The sequence below is a fragment of the Bombina bombina genome, chromosome 5 (assembly GCF_027579735.1).
Source record: "Bombina bombina isolate aBomBom1 chromosome 5, aBomBom1.pri, whole genome shotgun sequence".
Taxonomy (NCBI): Eukaryota; Metazoa; Chordata; class Amphibia; order Anura; family Bombinatoridae; genus Bombina; species Bombina bombina.
Window position 1 is genome coordinate 580,274,164 of NC_069503.1, and position 18,472 is coordinate 580,292,635.

The 18,472-nt window shown below is 40.3% G+C and overlaps 2 long non-coding RNA genes across 2 annotated transcripts; one reads left to right on the forward strand and one right to left on the reverse strand.

The window, feature by feature from the left end:
* The first annotated feature begins 16,066 nt into the window (after positions 1–16,066).
* On the forward strand, positions 16,067–17,981 carry LOC128659439 (uncharacterized). The gene is made up of 3 exons (XR_008402388.1): positions 16,067–16,219; positions 17,041–17,162; positions 17,900–17,981. It is a non-coding gene; the product is annotated as an uncharacterized LOC128659439 (long non-coding RNA).
* Positions 16,235–18,217, reverse strand: LOC128659438 (uncharacterized). The gene is made up of 4 exons (XR_008402387.1): positions 18,157–18,217; positions 17,908–17,964; positions 17,056–17,136; positions 16,235–16,270 (listed from the first exon to the last, which is right to left on the reverse strand). It is a non-coding gene; the product is annotated as an uncharacterized LOC128659438 (long non-coding RNA).
* Positions 18,218–18,472: the final 255 nt, after the last annotated feature.

Below are 18,472 nucleotides of genomic sequence, written 5' to 3' on the forward strand. Positions count from 1 at the left end.
CAGTAAAAAAAAAAAAGTATTTTCCAAAAAAATCCTGAAATACTTGACAGATCTAAACCTTATAATAAATTGAGCATTATACGTGTCTGTTCCCATTAAGATTTCCTTCACATTATTATGCAGCCCACCTTTCTCCTATTAATTGCCAAAACTTTTATAAATGCACCTTTATCTTCAAAGAAAGGTCAAAAGCTTTTAGAGCTTTAAAAGTAAAAGACACATTTTTTTGTCTTGAATTTAGCAAAATGTTCTCATACCAATAATCTTTAGAAGTCAAAGCAACCTTTATTACTTTTCCACACAACCCAGTTTTAAAGATTTTCAACTATCATTAAACTCAACTTCTGTAATCAGTGTTGCTTGTTCACACATATTGGTCTATATTTTCCAGCACATGCAGGTAAACATGTTTAGGACAATTTTCAAATTCCATTATGTCACTATTTAACAATACTGGTCTAGATTACAAGTGGCGCAATAGGTTAGCCAGGTTGCGCTAACTATTGCGCATATTACAAGCTGAAAGTAAACGATTGCACTCAAACGCAAACACAATTTGCTCTCAATGGATTAAAGTGCCTGTAAAGTGTAAGGGTTAAAAAAAAGAAACTATTACAATCATATATACACTTTTTGATAAAAAAATATTTCATATAAATAAAACATTTTTTTATAAGGGTTAACAGAGATATGGTATATGGCAAAGTATTTGACGGGAAGGGATATAATGTATATATTTATGTCTAAATATGTGTGTATATATATATATATATATACATACTGTATATTAGACATGTGCGATTTGTTTCGTACCGAATTCAAATTCGTCCGAATTTTGTAGAATTCGTAGCTTCGGGCCGAATCGAATATCCGAATGAAATGGTTTCCGAAAAAAACTAATCCGAATGAATTTGTTCCGAAATCTTCGAATCGTTCGAACGTATTCGTTGTGATTCGGATGTGTGTGGCGCATTGATTTTTTTATTTACAATTTTACATGTGACGCAGTTTGATTTTATTTACACGTGACGTATCGTTACGTAACTACTAATCCGAATGCATTTGTTCAGAAAAATTCGATTCATTCCGATATATTCGTTTTCATTCGGACGTGCGCGTGGCGCATTTTTCAAATGATTTCTTCAAATAAATATTATTATTAAATCCAAACAACCACAAAATAGTTAGAAGAAAGTGAGATCTGAATGATTATGTAATTAGTTATTGAACAAATGAAAATATAAAATATTTATTTTGGTTTTTGGACTATCATTGTGTATACTACGTAGTAATAACAAGTGACAACGAATCGATTCAAATTGATTAGTTTAAAATGAGTGTAGTATCATATATCTTCTTGTCCAATCAGATCATTCATTTTTTGTGGGGGGTTGGATTCTGTCACAGTGATAGTTTTCTGGTCCAATAATTAATATTATTATAATTTTGTGGGTTGGATTACTGTCACACGCAGTGCAATGTGCTAGCTTTTCCTCAAGGGCTGTGCTTATCTGTGCTGTGTGTTAATCAGAAGGCAGACATTATCAGACTTCCATTCTGGTGTCAGCATTGCAGCAGAAGACAATCCCTGAACTTGTTGTGAAGTTGAACAATTACAGAAGAAGAGAAGAAGGCACAGTGTCCTAGAGATTAACTGGTCTGCGTATTTGTGCTTATTAATTATTATATTATTATTTTTGGCTGAAATTGTGACTCAAGGTAGAGGAGAAAGTTTAACAACAGTCAAATATATTATATTTCCTTATCTTATAGTTCACTTCTTTCATTAATATTTGATTGTTATTATTTAAAACTTCTCACTAGAGTACTAGTTAGTTAGTATAGTTAGTTAAAATAAATATTCTAATTGTGTACTATTCTATTGATTGTGTTGTGTGACTTTTTGTAGTTCTTCTATCTGTAATGAGCTGAGCTGAGCTCACTGCAATTATTTTGGTTTTTTTTGTTTAAGACAGAGATTTAGTTATTTGCTGTGTGTGTGTGTGTGTGTGCTGTCTTAAAATTTAAAGTTAGATAACAGGCACACAGGTTGGTTGCTGAATGATGATAGCATTTATTTTTTATTTTTGAACACATCAGCAAAAGACACAGACATCACCCTTATTTACTCTTTGTGGATAAATCTATTATTTATTTTGTTTGTGTGTGTGTGTATGTATACTTTTCATTTGTAGTTTGATATCCCCACACAGAATTTCATAACAATTTTTTGTTTGTTTAACTGTAGTATAATTTATTTTCTGCGCTGTAAACGTATATAACATTACAGGCACATTTTTTATTTTTGCATAGGATTTTTTTTGGTGTGTGTGTATGTATACTAGTCATCATTTTTTATACATATCCACACACAATTTAATTTCATTTTTTTTGTCTGTTTAATTTATCAGAGTTCTATCTTTATTTGCTTTGCTGTCCTCTCATATTACATTACAGCAGGCACACTTGTCCTTTAGTTCTTTTTTTTTTTGTTTTGGAACACATCAGCATCATCAGAACTAGACACATTATCCAATCTGTATTATTGGCTAAATCTATACTAATAAAATAATTCGTATTATTTTTTTTTTTCAATTTTTATTTTTGAAATATATATAGACAACTACCTATTTATAATGGATAGTCCTCCCCCACCTCATGTTCCTCAAACAACCAGTAGCAGTGTCACAGTAACCACCAGTGACACTACATGTGTACCGTTACTGTCTGTGTCAAATCCTTCCACAGAATCCACATCCTCATTGCCAGGCACAGACATTTCTCAACCACCCTCCACACGTGAAACCTCATTTAGGTCTCACAATAGACCTGATACTGCAAAGGAGAGGCAAATGAAGCAGCCTCAGGTAAAGCTTACTGGTTCAAGCAGAGCTAGCAGCAGCAGTAGTCAAAGCACTCGTAGACTCACTAGCGGTAGTACTAGTAGTCATCTGAGTCCACCCTCTAAATTTCAAAGGGCTGTAAGTAAAAATTCCAGCTCACAATCCTCTAGCAGGGTTGATAGGTCCTCCTCTGAGACCAGGAAGCAGTCCGCATTTCGTCGGCGTCTTAATTTTCCTGATCTTCCCCCCAAAACAACTAGTACAATCACTAGTGCCAGTTGTGTCACCACCTCTGCTATGTCCAGTTCTAGTACCGTGTTGCCAACTAAAATGTTTTACAGTAGAAGCCAAGCAGTACCAACGCAGGCTTTTTCCAGTGAACATTCATTTAAGCAGCCCAAACGTGAAGTATTTGAGTATGAGGAAGACAAAATTTCTCATGCTGATGCTGCTGCCACCACCACTGCTACTGCCAGTGCCAACATTACTGATAGCCCATCTGCTTTTGATATATGTGAAGAGGGCACCAGTAGTCACCAGGGAGAAGAGGGCTCCCCAACATATGTCGCTAGTGATAAATCCATGTTTACTGACATGGATGAATCAGCATCATCTCATAATTTTGAACCAGATGATCAAATTCACTATTCACCTACCCATCATTCACAGTATTCTATAGATCTGTATTCCTCTCCGTCTCCAACATCACCACGAGTGTCACTGAGCTCTCCAATAGCTCTGTTGAGTCTCCCAGCCAGATTGTAGTTAGTGCACCCGCCACTACTGGTAGGCCACTAACCTCCTCCATTCCCGCCATCCCTTCAATGTTTAGGCCTCCTCCTGTTACATCACAGAGAGAAGGCCATGAAATAACAAAAAGAAAAGAAGTTGCTACAGCATGTGCGGCCAAAGAAACTGTCACAAAAGATTCTTCACTGCACAGTGGCAAAGGTACCCGTCGTGCACAAGTGTGGCAGCATTTTGAGGCTATTGGTGATGGTCGCCAAGCCAAATGCAAATTGTGTGGTAGGGAAGTCAGCCGGGGTAGAGTGTTGGGGCATCTGACCAATTCAGGAATGAACCAACACCTTCGCACCCATCACAAGCCAGTGGTGTTAAGGGAAGAAAGTGGTGTCTCTGCTCCAGCCAGCACTACTAGGGCAACTACTACTAGCAGTGTCACAGTCACCACCAGTAGGAATCACAAGGGGCATGGTGATCATGCCTCTTCTGGTTCAGCTGCTATCAGTGTCAGCCAACATCCCATGAAATCCACCCAGCCCACAATGGAGCAATTTGGTGTACATTCCAGTCGCATGTCAAGACAGCAGGTGCGAAAAATTACACGCCTCATTGGCCAGCTCATAGCGGTTGGAGGGGTTCCTTTAAATATGGTGGAAGGGGACCCCTTTAAACAACTTATGGAGGCAGTTGTACCCCATTATAAAGTTCCTTCTCGTACCACATTCAGTAGATCTGTAATTCCCTCACTTTACAGATCATGCGTTGTTGTTTTGAAGGAGGAGCTGGTAAAGGCTGCTGGACAGTCAGTGCACTTCACCACTGACCTATGGAGTGCTCCTAGTGGCCAACATGCCTTCCTGTCTTTGACGGCACATTGGTGGCTGCCAAATGTGTCACCACCAGTTATATCAGCCAAAAGTTCAGGCTCAAAAACCGCTGACTCAGTGACTGGTGCAGTAGCCAAGGGGTACCGCTCCTTTCTCCTGCATGCTGAGGTGATGGATCATCAGCACACCTCACAGAACATCCGACATGTACTGAGTAATATGGTGGCTCAGTGGCTAGGAGAGCAGGCAGGGACAAAGGTACAAATAGGTTTTGTTGTCACCGATGCGGCAGCCAATATGCTAAAGGCGCTACGGGATGGCGGGTTTGTGGGTATACGCTGTTCGGCACATGTACTGCATCTTGTTGTTAAGTTTGCCCTCGATCACGATACTGGAAGGTTGGCAACACTTTTTGAGTGTTGCCGAAAAATAGCTGGCCACTTCCATCATAGTGTCAAAGATAGCCATCTCCTTAGGCAGGAACAGAAAAATTTTGGACTTGCAGAGCACCGGCTCAAACAAGATGTGAGTACTAGATGGAACTCCACATTAGATATGCTGGAGCGTATATTTGAACAGCAAAAGGCAATCCATGCAATGGCATACAAACATTCCATTGGCATTGACAGACCACTGGGCAGGGATGACTGGGCCATGATTGAACAGGTAGTGGCAGTCCTCACACCTTTTCGGGCGGTGACAGAAAATTTAAGTCAAGAGAACGCTAGCCTGGCACAAGTCATTCCCCTCTTCACTCACCTCTCTAACCTATTAGATAATTTCCTTACTAATAGGGAAGTATTGCCTGGTGGTAATCTTCATGATGATGTTGCTGCCCTTGTAAGGAGGTTGAAGGAGCAACTGACTCGGCGCGTAAAAGAGTGCATCGACAGTAGCCCTCACTATATGCTAGCCACACTTTGTGATCCTAGAGTAAAGGGAAAGATAGCACTCCGTACAAATACCTTGACCTCATGGCTGGACAAATTGATACAGAGGGTGCGTGATAGACAAAAAAAAATGTCACCTGTAGAGGAAGATGAAGAGATGACAGAGTCTGATAGTGAGACTCTGTCACGCAAAAGCTCTAGCACTGCTGCTTGTCCTCGTCCCACCACAGCAGCTACTTTTTGGGCTGATACACTGGGCACATTGGTTGGAGACATTAGAGATCCCCCAATGAAAGAGAGCAATGCTGCCGACACGGTTAAGCTTTACCTATCTCAACCTCCCCTGCCCCCCAGTACTGATCCCTTGACATTTTGGGATGAAAAGAGGTATTTGTGGCCTGTCCTGTCTGTGGTAGCCCAAGAGCTACTTTCCTGTCCCCCAACCAGCGTCCACAGTGAACGTGTATTTTCAATCACAGGAAATACACTTTCACCTCATTGTGCACAGTTGTCCCCCCATCTCCTGGAGCAGATGACATTTTTAAAAATAAATCTTCCAAAGCTGGGTTACCCAGCTCTCAGCTTTGATTCAGATTAAAAAGTGGATCATATAATCTCCTGCTGACCCACTTGTTCAGTGTGCCAGTCAGTACTGTACTGGGAATTAAAATCATCCCTGGAAAATTGGGCGAACATCCCTATTTTCCGTTCAATCAGTATAATGCACACATGCAATTTTTCACAAAGGTGAGATTACTGTGATACTCCTTCCCCACAATATTTTTTTTCCAAATTATAGTATATAATTTTTTAATTAATTTTTTCAACATATTCTTGCTATATGCACTGTAAAGCCCAATTACATCCATTAATCAACACTTTAAATTCTAGCTTTTCTAGCCATATCTGCTCCCGCCCAAACAATACATTTACTGGTATCCCGTTAGGCAAATCCGGCTTTGCTGGTTGTCATTACATGACAAATCAATCATCATGGCTCCTAAAGCAAAAGATCTCTTATTCGGATGATATTTTTTAGTTAGCTAGAGGTCATCAATAAAGTAACTTCCCAAATTCCAAATTTTACTTCCCAAGGTTTTGATGGTTGATTTTATTACAATTTCAACTTTCTATTGACTTTCTTTATATTTTTCATTATTTTTTTAGATATTGATTTAGCCGCCCTAAACAAGCTTTCTCAAGCATTTGTACTAGTGTATCCTTTTTTTATTTTAAATCGTTTATAATTAATAAGTGCACCTTCATCCTAATTTTACAATTGTTAACACATATTTACACGTTACACGAAAAGTTTCTGTTGTAAGCATTGTCACACATTAGTTACAGTTCAAGTTAAGCCACAATTTTTTTTATTAGTTAGTGGGAGTTTTGGAGACTGTTATCCAAAATTATTGTCTTAATGTTTAAGAAAAAAAACATTGAATTACAACTAAGAATAATATTTTTGTGCAGTAAGAAAAAATATTAGTGATCCAAAAAAAATATAAATTGAACAATCAGCCAGCAGCTACCATACGCAAAAAAATACGTTTAATCTCTAGGACAGTGTTGTCATTCTGGAAGTCCGCTCCTCATAAGAAAAAAAAACAATAATAGTAATGCTTTGCACAGAGGCACAAACAAGTGAGTGACTTTTAAATTTACCACTTAATCCACACATTCCATAATTTATTTACATTTATTAATAAAATATTCTGTGTTTCTTTCTCATGTTTTTCATAGAATTCTAAAGAAAAACTGTAGACTTGACTTTGAGGGAGGAGACAGACCTTAAAAAAGAGGATGCTGAGGGGCGGAGCCGGCAGCCAAACTGGTAGGAAGTGTGGAGACAGAGCTTTGGCCACAAAAGTGTTATTTTAGCTCATATAACCTGCTAAATACAGCGAAATTGCCCAAAATATATCTAGGGCAGCTACTACAACCACCCGGCACTGTTTCTTGCTCGTTTTTGCAAAAATTTACAATCGCAAATAACACCCGCTTGGGAGCTCCAGACCATTTTACAGGAAAGGCCGTGGTCGCGGCCTACACCGGCACACGCAGTTAAGCCTTCAATGGCGGAATTACACCTGATTACTGCAGGACCATCTCATTGAACTACCGGACTACCAAGCACACTGGGAGAGGTGAATATACTGGTTAACAACCAGTTTTTTATGGTACTAGAAACTCAACACTCCTAACGGCATCCCACGTGGCAGTTTGTAAGTAACCAACAACTTGCTTTTTTTTTTCTTTCTTTCACTAAGAGACATTCAATCCCGGTTCCTTAGATTTGGCTTTATAGCCATCATTCTACCTTCTGTTGAAGCATTGTATACAACTGCTACCTCACTGCGATTTTATTTGAATAAGCCTTACAACTCTGTGGGTGGCAAATGGAAACCATTACTTTAAATCTTTACACACTCTACTGCCGCTCTTTATAATGTGAAATCCTCTAATTACCAGTGTGTAGACTGCAATATACCTCATTTATTTTGCCTTCATATTTGGACACTTTGCTCTATACTGATCCTCCACACGCCTAAATCAGATAACATTAGCCTCTGTGCAGCAAAAGCTCTCTTACTAACATTAAGAACTGTGGCCTTTTTTTTTTACAAGTTACTGTACAGCTGTGTATTTTTTCTTTTTGGATAAGACCCTCAGTGCCAAAATTGATGGTGAACATTATTCTAAAGTACTGCTGTAATACCAGACTTCATTGATTCCCAGGGCCAGATGTGACACCCTCCTCCCTTTCCCGCTATCCTGAGTGGTGACGGGTCATACCCCATCTCCTTTTTCCTGCTTCGCCCAAAAGGGGGCACTCCCTCAGGAGGGTGCCATACACGATACCTGACCCTGAGTGACAACTACCCCAGCGGAGGTCGGGAAATCCTATATTACACCAACAGCAACATAGGTGAAACACAAGAATCGCCTTAAGAGAATCAACAGCACTCCTCTACCTTAAAATGTGCTGCTAATTGTATTGCCTAAGGGGAGGGGAAGACCCTCAGGCTCCGGATCCTACTACATATACACATTACTCTGGCTTACTCTGCAACATCAGTTTATAAAATTTTGATCTTCTAGCTGTGTCCTGTGCTCTTAATTGTCAGGTGTGCCATTTGAAGTCCTGAAGATGGCACAATCCAACAAACGGAAACCAAAGCCGGTAGGTGGCCCTAAAAGGACTGTGGTGGACCATTTCAATCCTACGATATTATCTACAAATAAAGATTCACAAGATAGCACTAATACCTCAACACATGGATCAGATTTAGTATCCAATACCCTCCAAGCCCTCCAAGATGCTGCCCCAACAACGGTGACACCTTCATTTATTTTATCATCACTGCAAACTTTGCTTGAGGCACATCACTCCTCTTTTCAGTCCCAAATAACTGCCTCGCTGGCTGAGATGTGGCGAGATTTGACATCTACTTCTGAAAGAGTGGACACAATTGAGAGGAAGCAGGAAGACATGATAGTTGAACAGGGTAATGTCCTTGCATATGCCCAGAGTTTGGCGGAACAGCTTATTATGCTAGAAAACAAAGTGGCGGATGCTGAAGACCGATCCCGCCGGAATAATCTACGCCTCAGGGGAATCCCTGAAAGCATATCCTCTAGTGACTTGGTCACCCACCTCTCTGAATTTTTCAATCATCTGGCACCACCGGCAAATTCAAATGAGGGACTCATTGATAGGGCACACAGGGCTCTACGCCCTAGAAGCCTAGCAACTGATAAACCAAGAGATGTCATTGTTCGGCTACACTTCTACACATACAAAGAGAGGTTAGTAAGAGCCTCTATGTCCAAACCCACCTTGCCTGAACAATTTCAGGACATTAACATCTTTGCCGATCTCTCTCACCACACCCTCCAGCAGCGAAAGTCTTTTGGAAGTTTCACCAAGTTTCTTAGGACAAACAACATAAAGTACAGATGGGGTCATCCGACCAGACTTTTTGTTCTCAAGGACAACCAGCAGTATATTGTGACCACTCTCGAACAAAGTCACAACCTTCTGCAAAAATGGAGTGCCACATCTTCATCTTCACCTGACTCTCCACTACAAAGCTCTTTGAACCCTATGGTCCCACAATGGGGTCCTCTACCCCAAAGACCATCCAGTGACTTAGCTACAACTACTCAGGCACGAGCAGATGACGATGACTGCACATGAGGTATAGGGGTGGTGGAGCATCTCCACCTCCCCACTGCTCACTAACCATCTGTCAATATAATTTACAAGTGACTTTCCATTGCTCAATGTTTTCTCTTTTTTTTTCCTCCTCCTTAGGTTTGATATATGCAAAGTATTTTATTTTAAAGTGTATATGTGTCTACTCTCTATTCTACTTACTATCTTTTTGTTCTTTCTTTCCTTCTTTCTTCCATTTTTTTTTTCTCTTCTTCTCTCTCTTTTTCCCCTCTTTTTTCCTTCTCTTTTCCTTCTTTCTTCTCTCCAAGTCTCACCTCCTACTGGGGATAACCTGTTCTATTTGCTATGGGGACCCGGGAAACACCTGAGATTTTAAGAGCATATTTTACTCTCTTATTATTAGTATGCTTTGTTTATCTAGAGCGTGAGATGGCCGCATAATGGAGATGCATCACTGAATGCACCATTTTGTGGTGACCTCGCTCTCATATGCATTGTTCTCTCAGATTTGTCATTTATTGTCTAATCCACCTAAATTACAGATAATGTATGCTGTGTTGTATATGCCACTTGTGCTCCACGGTACCTCTTTCGGTGACATCCCCTCCCATCTATCTTACAATGGGTTCGGGCATTGTCTGCCGCCCGCAACACCGGGAAGTATCGTGCTTTCCAACTGGCATAATAGTTCTCTAGTATTTAATTGATAGTGCTTGAAGATGCCGTGAACTTACTGCAATGTACAGATTATATGTTGTTTTTATCATAGCGGTTATTTTATTGTTGGGTACTACAAAAGTTTACTCGGTTGGCGGGGCGGACACATTCCGCCAACTGATGGCCTAATATATCAATACTGTTGATGTTTTCTTACATTGTACTACCCTTTATATGGTATATGGTTATGTGGAGCCACATCTTGGCTGATATATTTTGCAATACCTGGGCCATCCTGTGCTGCATGCTTCCTCCACCATTAGCATACTATCAGTCCCATCTTCTATTAGATGGGTTGACAAACTACCTGCGATTTTCGGGATGTGGAGGTGGGGTGCTGAACAGGGGGCTGGTTTACCCTTTTGCTTTAGATTCTCACTGTTATGTTGATGTTTAACATTCACTATTATTGCATTAATAGATTTGGTCCGAAATTGATGCTATTTCCCCCCAATCTCCCCCTCTTCTCTCCCCCTTTTTTTTTTTTTTTTTTTTTTCTCTTCTTCTCTTCTCCCTCTTCCTTTTATCCCATCTTGACCCTCTCTTTTCTTTTCTACCCACTCTGTCAATCTTTCCCCCCTGGATCCGGGGCCTGTGTGTGTACTTACCCCTCCCTCTTCTCTTCCATTCACACTTTACTCTTTCTTTCCCTTGTCAAGCTCTCCCAATGATGCAGATTTAATAACTAAATTGCCAGCTAACACTGGCTACCACTCCCCCCACTTAAAGTACTCTGGAAAAGTATTCTAGAGACTGCATACGCGGTTTATCTTGATTATATACCGCACCTTGTACTCTTATTTGACTGTTTGTACGTTTTAACTTGAATATTGTTTATACCAGTATTATTTTCTTTTATTTATAAGACTGTGTCGAATTGTATTTATCCTAAGCAATCCTTCTTTTTTTTTTTTTTTTTTCTCTCCCTTTTCTTCCCCTCTTCCTTTCGTGTCCTCCGCCCTTTTTGTCCCTTCCCCAACTACCCACCACTGTCCTGACAATCCGCCCGACCCCAGTCTATAGCGAGAGGACGCACATTTGTAACTATGCCATACTGTTGTGTCACTCACAATGTGAGAGGACTCAACTCTCCGACTAAGCGCAGTCTCTGCCTTAGATCTTTAGCCAAGGCTTGGGCCCACCTGGTTTTCCTTCAAGAGACCCACTGGGTAAAAGGTACAAAGACACCCATCCAGTCTAAATTGTATCCGATAGTTGAAACTGCCAGTTTCTCTCAGAAATCAAGAGGAACGGCTATCCTCATACATAAAGATGTCTCTTATGAGAAAATTTTTGTCGACTCTGACCCTCAGGGACGATACCTGATTCTAGTCTGTAAACTGGACGGTGCGCTGTATACGCTAGCCTCTTATTATGGACCTAATAAACAACACATTCGGTCTCTACGCAAGTTTCTCCAGAAACTGGAGACTCTGCGTCAGGGCCTTTTGCTCCTCGCCGGGGATTTCAATCTTATATGGGACCCCAATCTGGATAGACGATCGGACACCCCCCGCAAATTCCCTAAGCCAATGGCTGAATTATCGCACCAATTCCGACACTTAATCTACCGCTTCAATCTATTTGACATCTGGCGTGCCCTTAACTCGACTGCTCGGGATTATACTTATTTCTCTCCAGTACATCGCTCATATTCGCGGATAGATTTTTTCTTCTGTGACCCGGGTCTTCTGGATGGTGTGACTCGTACTTGGATTCCTCAATGCCCATGGTCCGACCATGATCCTGTATATATTAATTTACGATCCTCCATAGAACTTCAACGAGCGGCAACATGGCGCTTGCATCCTCACTTATTTTCCAATCCTGGAACGGAGGCTTCCATTGCTGAAGACATTACCGAGTTTCTAGCTTCTAATGACAACGGTGAAGTTGACGACTTCACTTTATGGGCTGCACTGAAAGCATATATCCGAGGGTCGTTTATAAAAATAGCAGCAGCCGAGAAAAAACGCAAAGGAGAAACCCTTGCACAACTCACTACGAGCCACCGAAAGATTTCCGGGGAACATAAAATGAACCCCACAGATACACTGTCCAAACAACTAGTGGATCTTAAGGCCCGTATAGTACAGTTGGAGTCCGAGAGGACAGCCGTGAGACTCCTACGGCTTAAAGAATTATACTACCATAAGGGTAATAAAGCTGATAGATTATTGGTCAATAGATTACGCCAGAAAACGGCGGCAGCGCGCATCCCCATGCTGAAGATAGATGGACGGTGTGTTATAAAACCCACAGATATTGGCAATGCTTTTGCAGATTACTATGCCGCCCTCTATAATCTACAACAGGACGGCTCAATTAGCCCTCCAACATCTGAGAATATTGAGACATTTTTAGCCTCGCTGAACCTCCCTTCGGCCCCACAAGACTGCATTGACTCTTTGCAGAACCCCATTTCACTAATAGAAATTAAAAAAGCTATTAAATCTCTTAAGGCCTTTAAATCACCAGGACCAGACGGCTTCTCTGACCTATTTTATAAAAAGTTTCAAACCCAACTACTTCCCGTTCTAGGACGTTTCTTTACGCTAGCAAGCGAACGGGGCACCTTTGCGGCCGAATTTTTACAGGCCACTATCATTACTCTCCCGAAGCAGGGAAAGGACTTGACCCTTTGTGGCAGCTATAGGCCGATTTCACTGTTGAACCTAGACGTTAAGCTGTACGCTAAGATTTTAGCCTCGCGCCTCAATTCTTTACTACCAGCACTGGTCAGACCAGATCAAGTGGGCTTTGTCCTACATCGGCAAGGCCCAGACAATTCAAGACGTCTCCTGAATGTCTATCTTGAAGCTCATGGTTCCCACTTGCCCTGTGTCACCCTGTCGTTGGACGCTGAGAAGGCCTTCGACAGGGTGAACTGGAAATATATGTTTGCGGTGCTGCGGCGCTTTAGTCTTCCGGAGCCCTTCATCACGGCAATCGCGGCTCTTTACTCTACCCCGTCGGCAGTAGTCAGGGGTCTGGGGTTTTGCTCCAGAACTTTCTCAATAACGAACGGCACGAGACAAGGATGTCCAATGTCCCCACTTATTTTTGCCCTCATGATGGAACCCTTAGCCGAGGCCATCCGGTCATGCCCCTTAATCCGAGGGGTATGTGTCCATCACACGGAGCAGAAGACTGCTTTGTTTGCAGACGATCTAACGGTGCTTGTGTCGGATCCTATTACTTCTCTTCCCCATCTATTTTCCCTACTGAATAAATTCTCCTTAGTCAGTTACTACAAGCTAAATGTCTTCAAGACTGAGGCGTATGCTATTAACATTTCAGACGGGACTCTTAACGAACTGAAACGCACTTATAAGTTCGCGTGGTCTACGACTCATATCAAACATCTCGGGGTTTATCTCTCACATAGTATTCCGAAGATGATAGAATTGAATTTCAATCCCTTACTGTCAACTATTGAAAAATCGACCGACACTTGGAATGTCCCGTCACTGTCATGGCTGGGTCGAATCGCGGCCTTCAAAATGAGCCTCCTACCAAAGCTTACCTACCTATTCCGCTCCCTACCCATCCCGATTCCTAGATCTACAATTTACAAATTCCAACAACTATGTAACAAATTCATTTGGCGCAATAAGGCTCCGAGACTTGCTACTAATATTCTACAACAACCTCTTCTGGCTGGTGGGGCGGCTGCCCCCAATATCCTAAAATACCATGAGGCTGCCAGACTCTCTCATGTAACCCAATGGAAGCTGCCGTTGGAGAGCCGATGGGCAGAGATTGAACAAGCATCCCTTCCGGCTGGATTCACCCTACAAGATCTAGTGTGGATCCCTAGACACTCTAGGACGCCAGCCCTTTTGACTAATCCTATTGTCAAATCAAATTTGCAGTTTTGGGATAAGGTTCGCAACCTTTCGACCGTAGCGCCGCATCCCTCGCCATCGCATTCCCTTAGGGGGCTGCTATTGTCATTGCCAGACTCCCATCCCAACTTATGGCTCGCTTTGGGGCTGACTAGAATAGCAGATTTATATGCAGGGGATAAGCTACTAAACTACCAGGACTTTCTTCGGAAGTTTAATCCGCCTCCTCGATTGCACTTTGAATTCTGGAGACTACGTAGCCTTCTCCTCTCGTGGGGCTTTGGTGCGGGCCCACTAAGGTCTAAAACTGCTTGGGAAGTTCGCTGGGACTCTATGACATCCCCCGGTAAACTTCTGTCCATCTCGTATCTCACGCTCATGAAGCCTCCAGTTTTCTATAAATCCCCTCCAGTAAGGCGATGGGAATCTTCCCTGATGGTTTCAAACGAACCACAACAATGGCGGATGGCTGTCCAATTAACCAAGAAAGCTATACACTGCATAACCCTGTACGAGTTATTTCTCAAGGTTATGCTACAATGGCATATGACTCCCATCCGCTTGTTTAAAATCTCGGCAGTCAATTCACCCAAATGTTGGAGGGGCTGCGAGGAGTTGGGAACGCCCCAACATATTTGGTGGTCTTGCAGTCAGATTCAGCCGCTTTGGCAAAAATCAATCCGATACTGCTCTTCAGGGAATATCCACTTACCTCTGTCCCCTAGTTCATGCCTGTTCCACATCTTGCCTAGGAAATTGACTCTACCTCAGAAACTATTCTGCATTTACCTATTTCTAGCTGTTAAATTAGCTGTAGCGCGTATGTGGCTGCAACGCACTGTCCCTTCGTGGGAACAAGTGATGGACATACTGGATTTTGTTAAAAGAATGGAGTCCTATGTCTCCCATGTCCACGGGTCCACAGACCTTCAGTCCCAAATTTGGGCACTTCGCCCAAAGTAATTCCCCCTAAAAACACTTTGGGGACTTTAGGTTCCTCAGGTTAGCTGTAACCGGTGCTACTAATGTCCTCCTGCCCATCCCCCCTTTCTTCCCCTTATCTGAACCCTCCCAATCTCCCCCGCTCCTATCCCTTGTCGATGTATACCCCCCTCCCTTTTTTTTTTTTTTTTTTTTTTCCCCTTTTTGGATAGCTTGACACAGTTTTCTTTTTTTTTTTCTTTTTTCTATGTATAATCTGGTTAACATTTCTGATTGTCATATTCTATGTTTAAGCTATAATTTTGGTATGAACATTTATGATGATGAAACCTCTAAACACTAAGGAGTTTGCTGACTTATATGGGTTATTAATAATATGGGTCTTTTTCCACAACAAATGGACTTTTGCACCCTCCCATGGAGAGGTGGGAATAAGATTATTGACCAACAGACACCAAACATGGACTTAAACATCCAGCATTCTCTCTCTTGTGCTCCTCATTTTATGTGATTGTTTTATATAATACTACCTCTGGTTAATCTTGTTATTCCTGTTGTATGTACTATTGAAATGTATGTACATGCTTTTGATGCTCTTATGTTCATTTATCTTTTAAAACAATAAAAACTATTTAAAAAAAAAAAAAAAAAAAAAAGAGGATGCTACAAGGAGTTCACGGGTAAGAATTATCAATACATGTTTACTTCAAAATAATTTTTATTAAACCGGCATGGAGTGCTGCTCATAAAGACGGTTTTTAATGTAACTTTCAATTTTTAAACTTTGTAAAATAATATAAGTATCACAAGTGTGAGTCATAAAATTATGTTATATAATAAAGTTCTATCTATGTTTCAGGTCAGGAAACATTGTGTAGATTCAGATATATTGCATCCAATATGGATTCGTGCATTTGATCAATTGCTTGCCTCTGATCTCTGTTGACACGGGCTAATGCCCTGTCTATGTGTCTATGGACATCTTTTCTCATATTGTTGACCGCTTTTGTTAATTTTTTTGTTGCCAGCAAATTTTCCAGAAGTAATTCTTCCGTACGGCTATACCGATGTTGTTCTTCCAGTTGAGGAGCTTGAGTCTGGGCTGTCTGCTCATCCACAATGGGGGCATGGTCTTCTGTTGATGTTTGGTCAACGATGACAGATGACGATGGTGAAAAGCATGTTGCTTGAATATTTTCAACAGGACTTCCCTCTACACAAAGAACAGGTGAATGCAGTTGACTGCTATGGCTTCCACCTGCAGAAATGCCGCGTAGTTCTGAAATCGATGAAACAGTAATCAAATATTATTTTGTTGTATGAAAAACAATGTATTTGTAGACATGTTGTACAGACATAGAAAGACTCTCGCTAAAATATTTCTTACATAATATCTAAGAAAAATACAGCAACAGACTATCCACAAACTTTTATTATACATTATTCGCTCAAATATATTTTAATATCCAGGATGGACCGATTTTATCTCTCTGTCAAATCTAAATAAAAGTTATATTCAATTAAAGGGATACTAACCCCACATCTTTTCTTTCATGATTATGATAGAACATGCAATTTTATGCCACTTTCTAAATTACTCCTATTATTATCAATTTTTCTTTGTTCTCATGTTATCTTGATTAGAAAAAGCATTAATAAAAGGTTAGGACCCGGACCATTTTTAGTTCAGCACCTTGGTAGAGCTTGCTGATTGGTTTGCTACATTTAGCCACAAATCAGAAAGTGCTACCCAGGTGCTGAACAATAAATGGTCCGGCTCTAAAGCTTACAGTACTGCTTTTTCAAATCAAGATAGCATGAGAACAAAGACAAATTGATAGTAGGAGTAAATTAGAAAGGTGCTTAAAATCTCATGCTCTATCTGAATCATGAAATATTTTTTTTTTATTTAGTATCCCTTTAATAAATTTATTTGTATAAAAATTGCGTTATAAATCATTTGTAGCTGATTATTTTTGATATAGTAAAGGCTTAATTACATAAAATGTCAAGATAATTTTTGCCTGTCTTGTTTGTTTACATTTTCAGTTTGTTATAACTTACGTGGAGGAGTAGTGGGCATCTCTCCACTTCCGAAGGCTGCTACTGGTGGGATCCGAATCCGAGTTACTAACGCTGTTAAATCTAGAATAAAATCAGCACAAGCCAAGGTATACTAAATTATAGATAATAAGTTTGTGTGAAGACATCAATATTTATTTGGATTTTTAATTTTTTTTTTAAAATTGTAAAGCATTAAAAAAAAAATTTTTTAATGAAAAGGTGAATAGTGTGCCATACATTTAGCAGAGAATGGTCAGCTGATAGTCGCAACAAGTGGATGTCCGGCAGAATCCTTATCAGGCTGATGAAAGTCATTATATTAAAATCGCGATACAATGGATAATTAAACAAATATTTGACTTTCAATATTTTGAAAGAGCATGAAATATAAAGCAGCATTATAAATGTATAGTCCTATCATAACATTTGTTTTGTTGTCTTCTTATTATTGTTATTTTATAAATAAAGAATGTAAGCAAGCACTATGCCACTATGCATGGGTTGGAAAGAAAAAAACAAACAAACGTGGACCAGGCTTACATTATTGATTTCTAAAACAAAGATAATATTAGAAAACAAAGAAAAATTGATTATCAGATACTGTAATTAAGTAGGTTCATTTGCTGTTCTAGCAGATTCTAGTATGAAATCATGAAAGAAAAATGTTTGGTTCATTATATCTTGAAGCACAACACTTGATCATGGAAAGTAACTTTCCAATAAAAAGGTAACAGGGCTAGTGAACTGGGACAGGATACATTTTGAATGTAATACTCTGTGCGAAAAATCGAATCTTCAATACATCTATTTTTTTCTAAAACCTATGTTTGTATTTCTTATTTAGGTACTTACCAGAACTAGGCTGAGGCGTGCTTGGGGCTGATCGCCCTGCAGATTTTTTTCGGTGATCTGGAAAACATCAAGGATAAGAGACAGGTAAGTGTAACACGTGTATTAGTGAACAATAGTTATTAGTGATGGGCTAGGGAACTGGGACAGGGTACTACTATTTGAATGTAATACTCTGGGAGTAGAAATCTATTCTTCAATCCATTTTTTTTATTCTACAACCTACTTTGTATTACTTATTTAGATACTTACCAGAAATAGGCTGATCAGTGCTTGGGGCTGATGATCGCCCTGCAGATTTTTTTCGGTGATCTGGAAAACATAAAGGATAAGAGACAGGTAAGTCTAACACGTGTATTAGTGAACAATAGTTATTAGTGATGGGCTAGGGAACTGGGACAGGGTACTACTATTTGAATGTAATACTCTGGGAGTAGAAATCTAATCTTCAATCCATTTTTTTTATTCTACAACCTACTTTGTATTACTTATTTAGATACTTACCAGAATTAGGCTGATCAGTGCTTGGGGCTGATGATCGCCCTGCAGATTTTTTTCGGTGATCTGG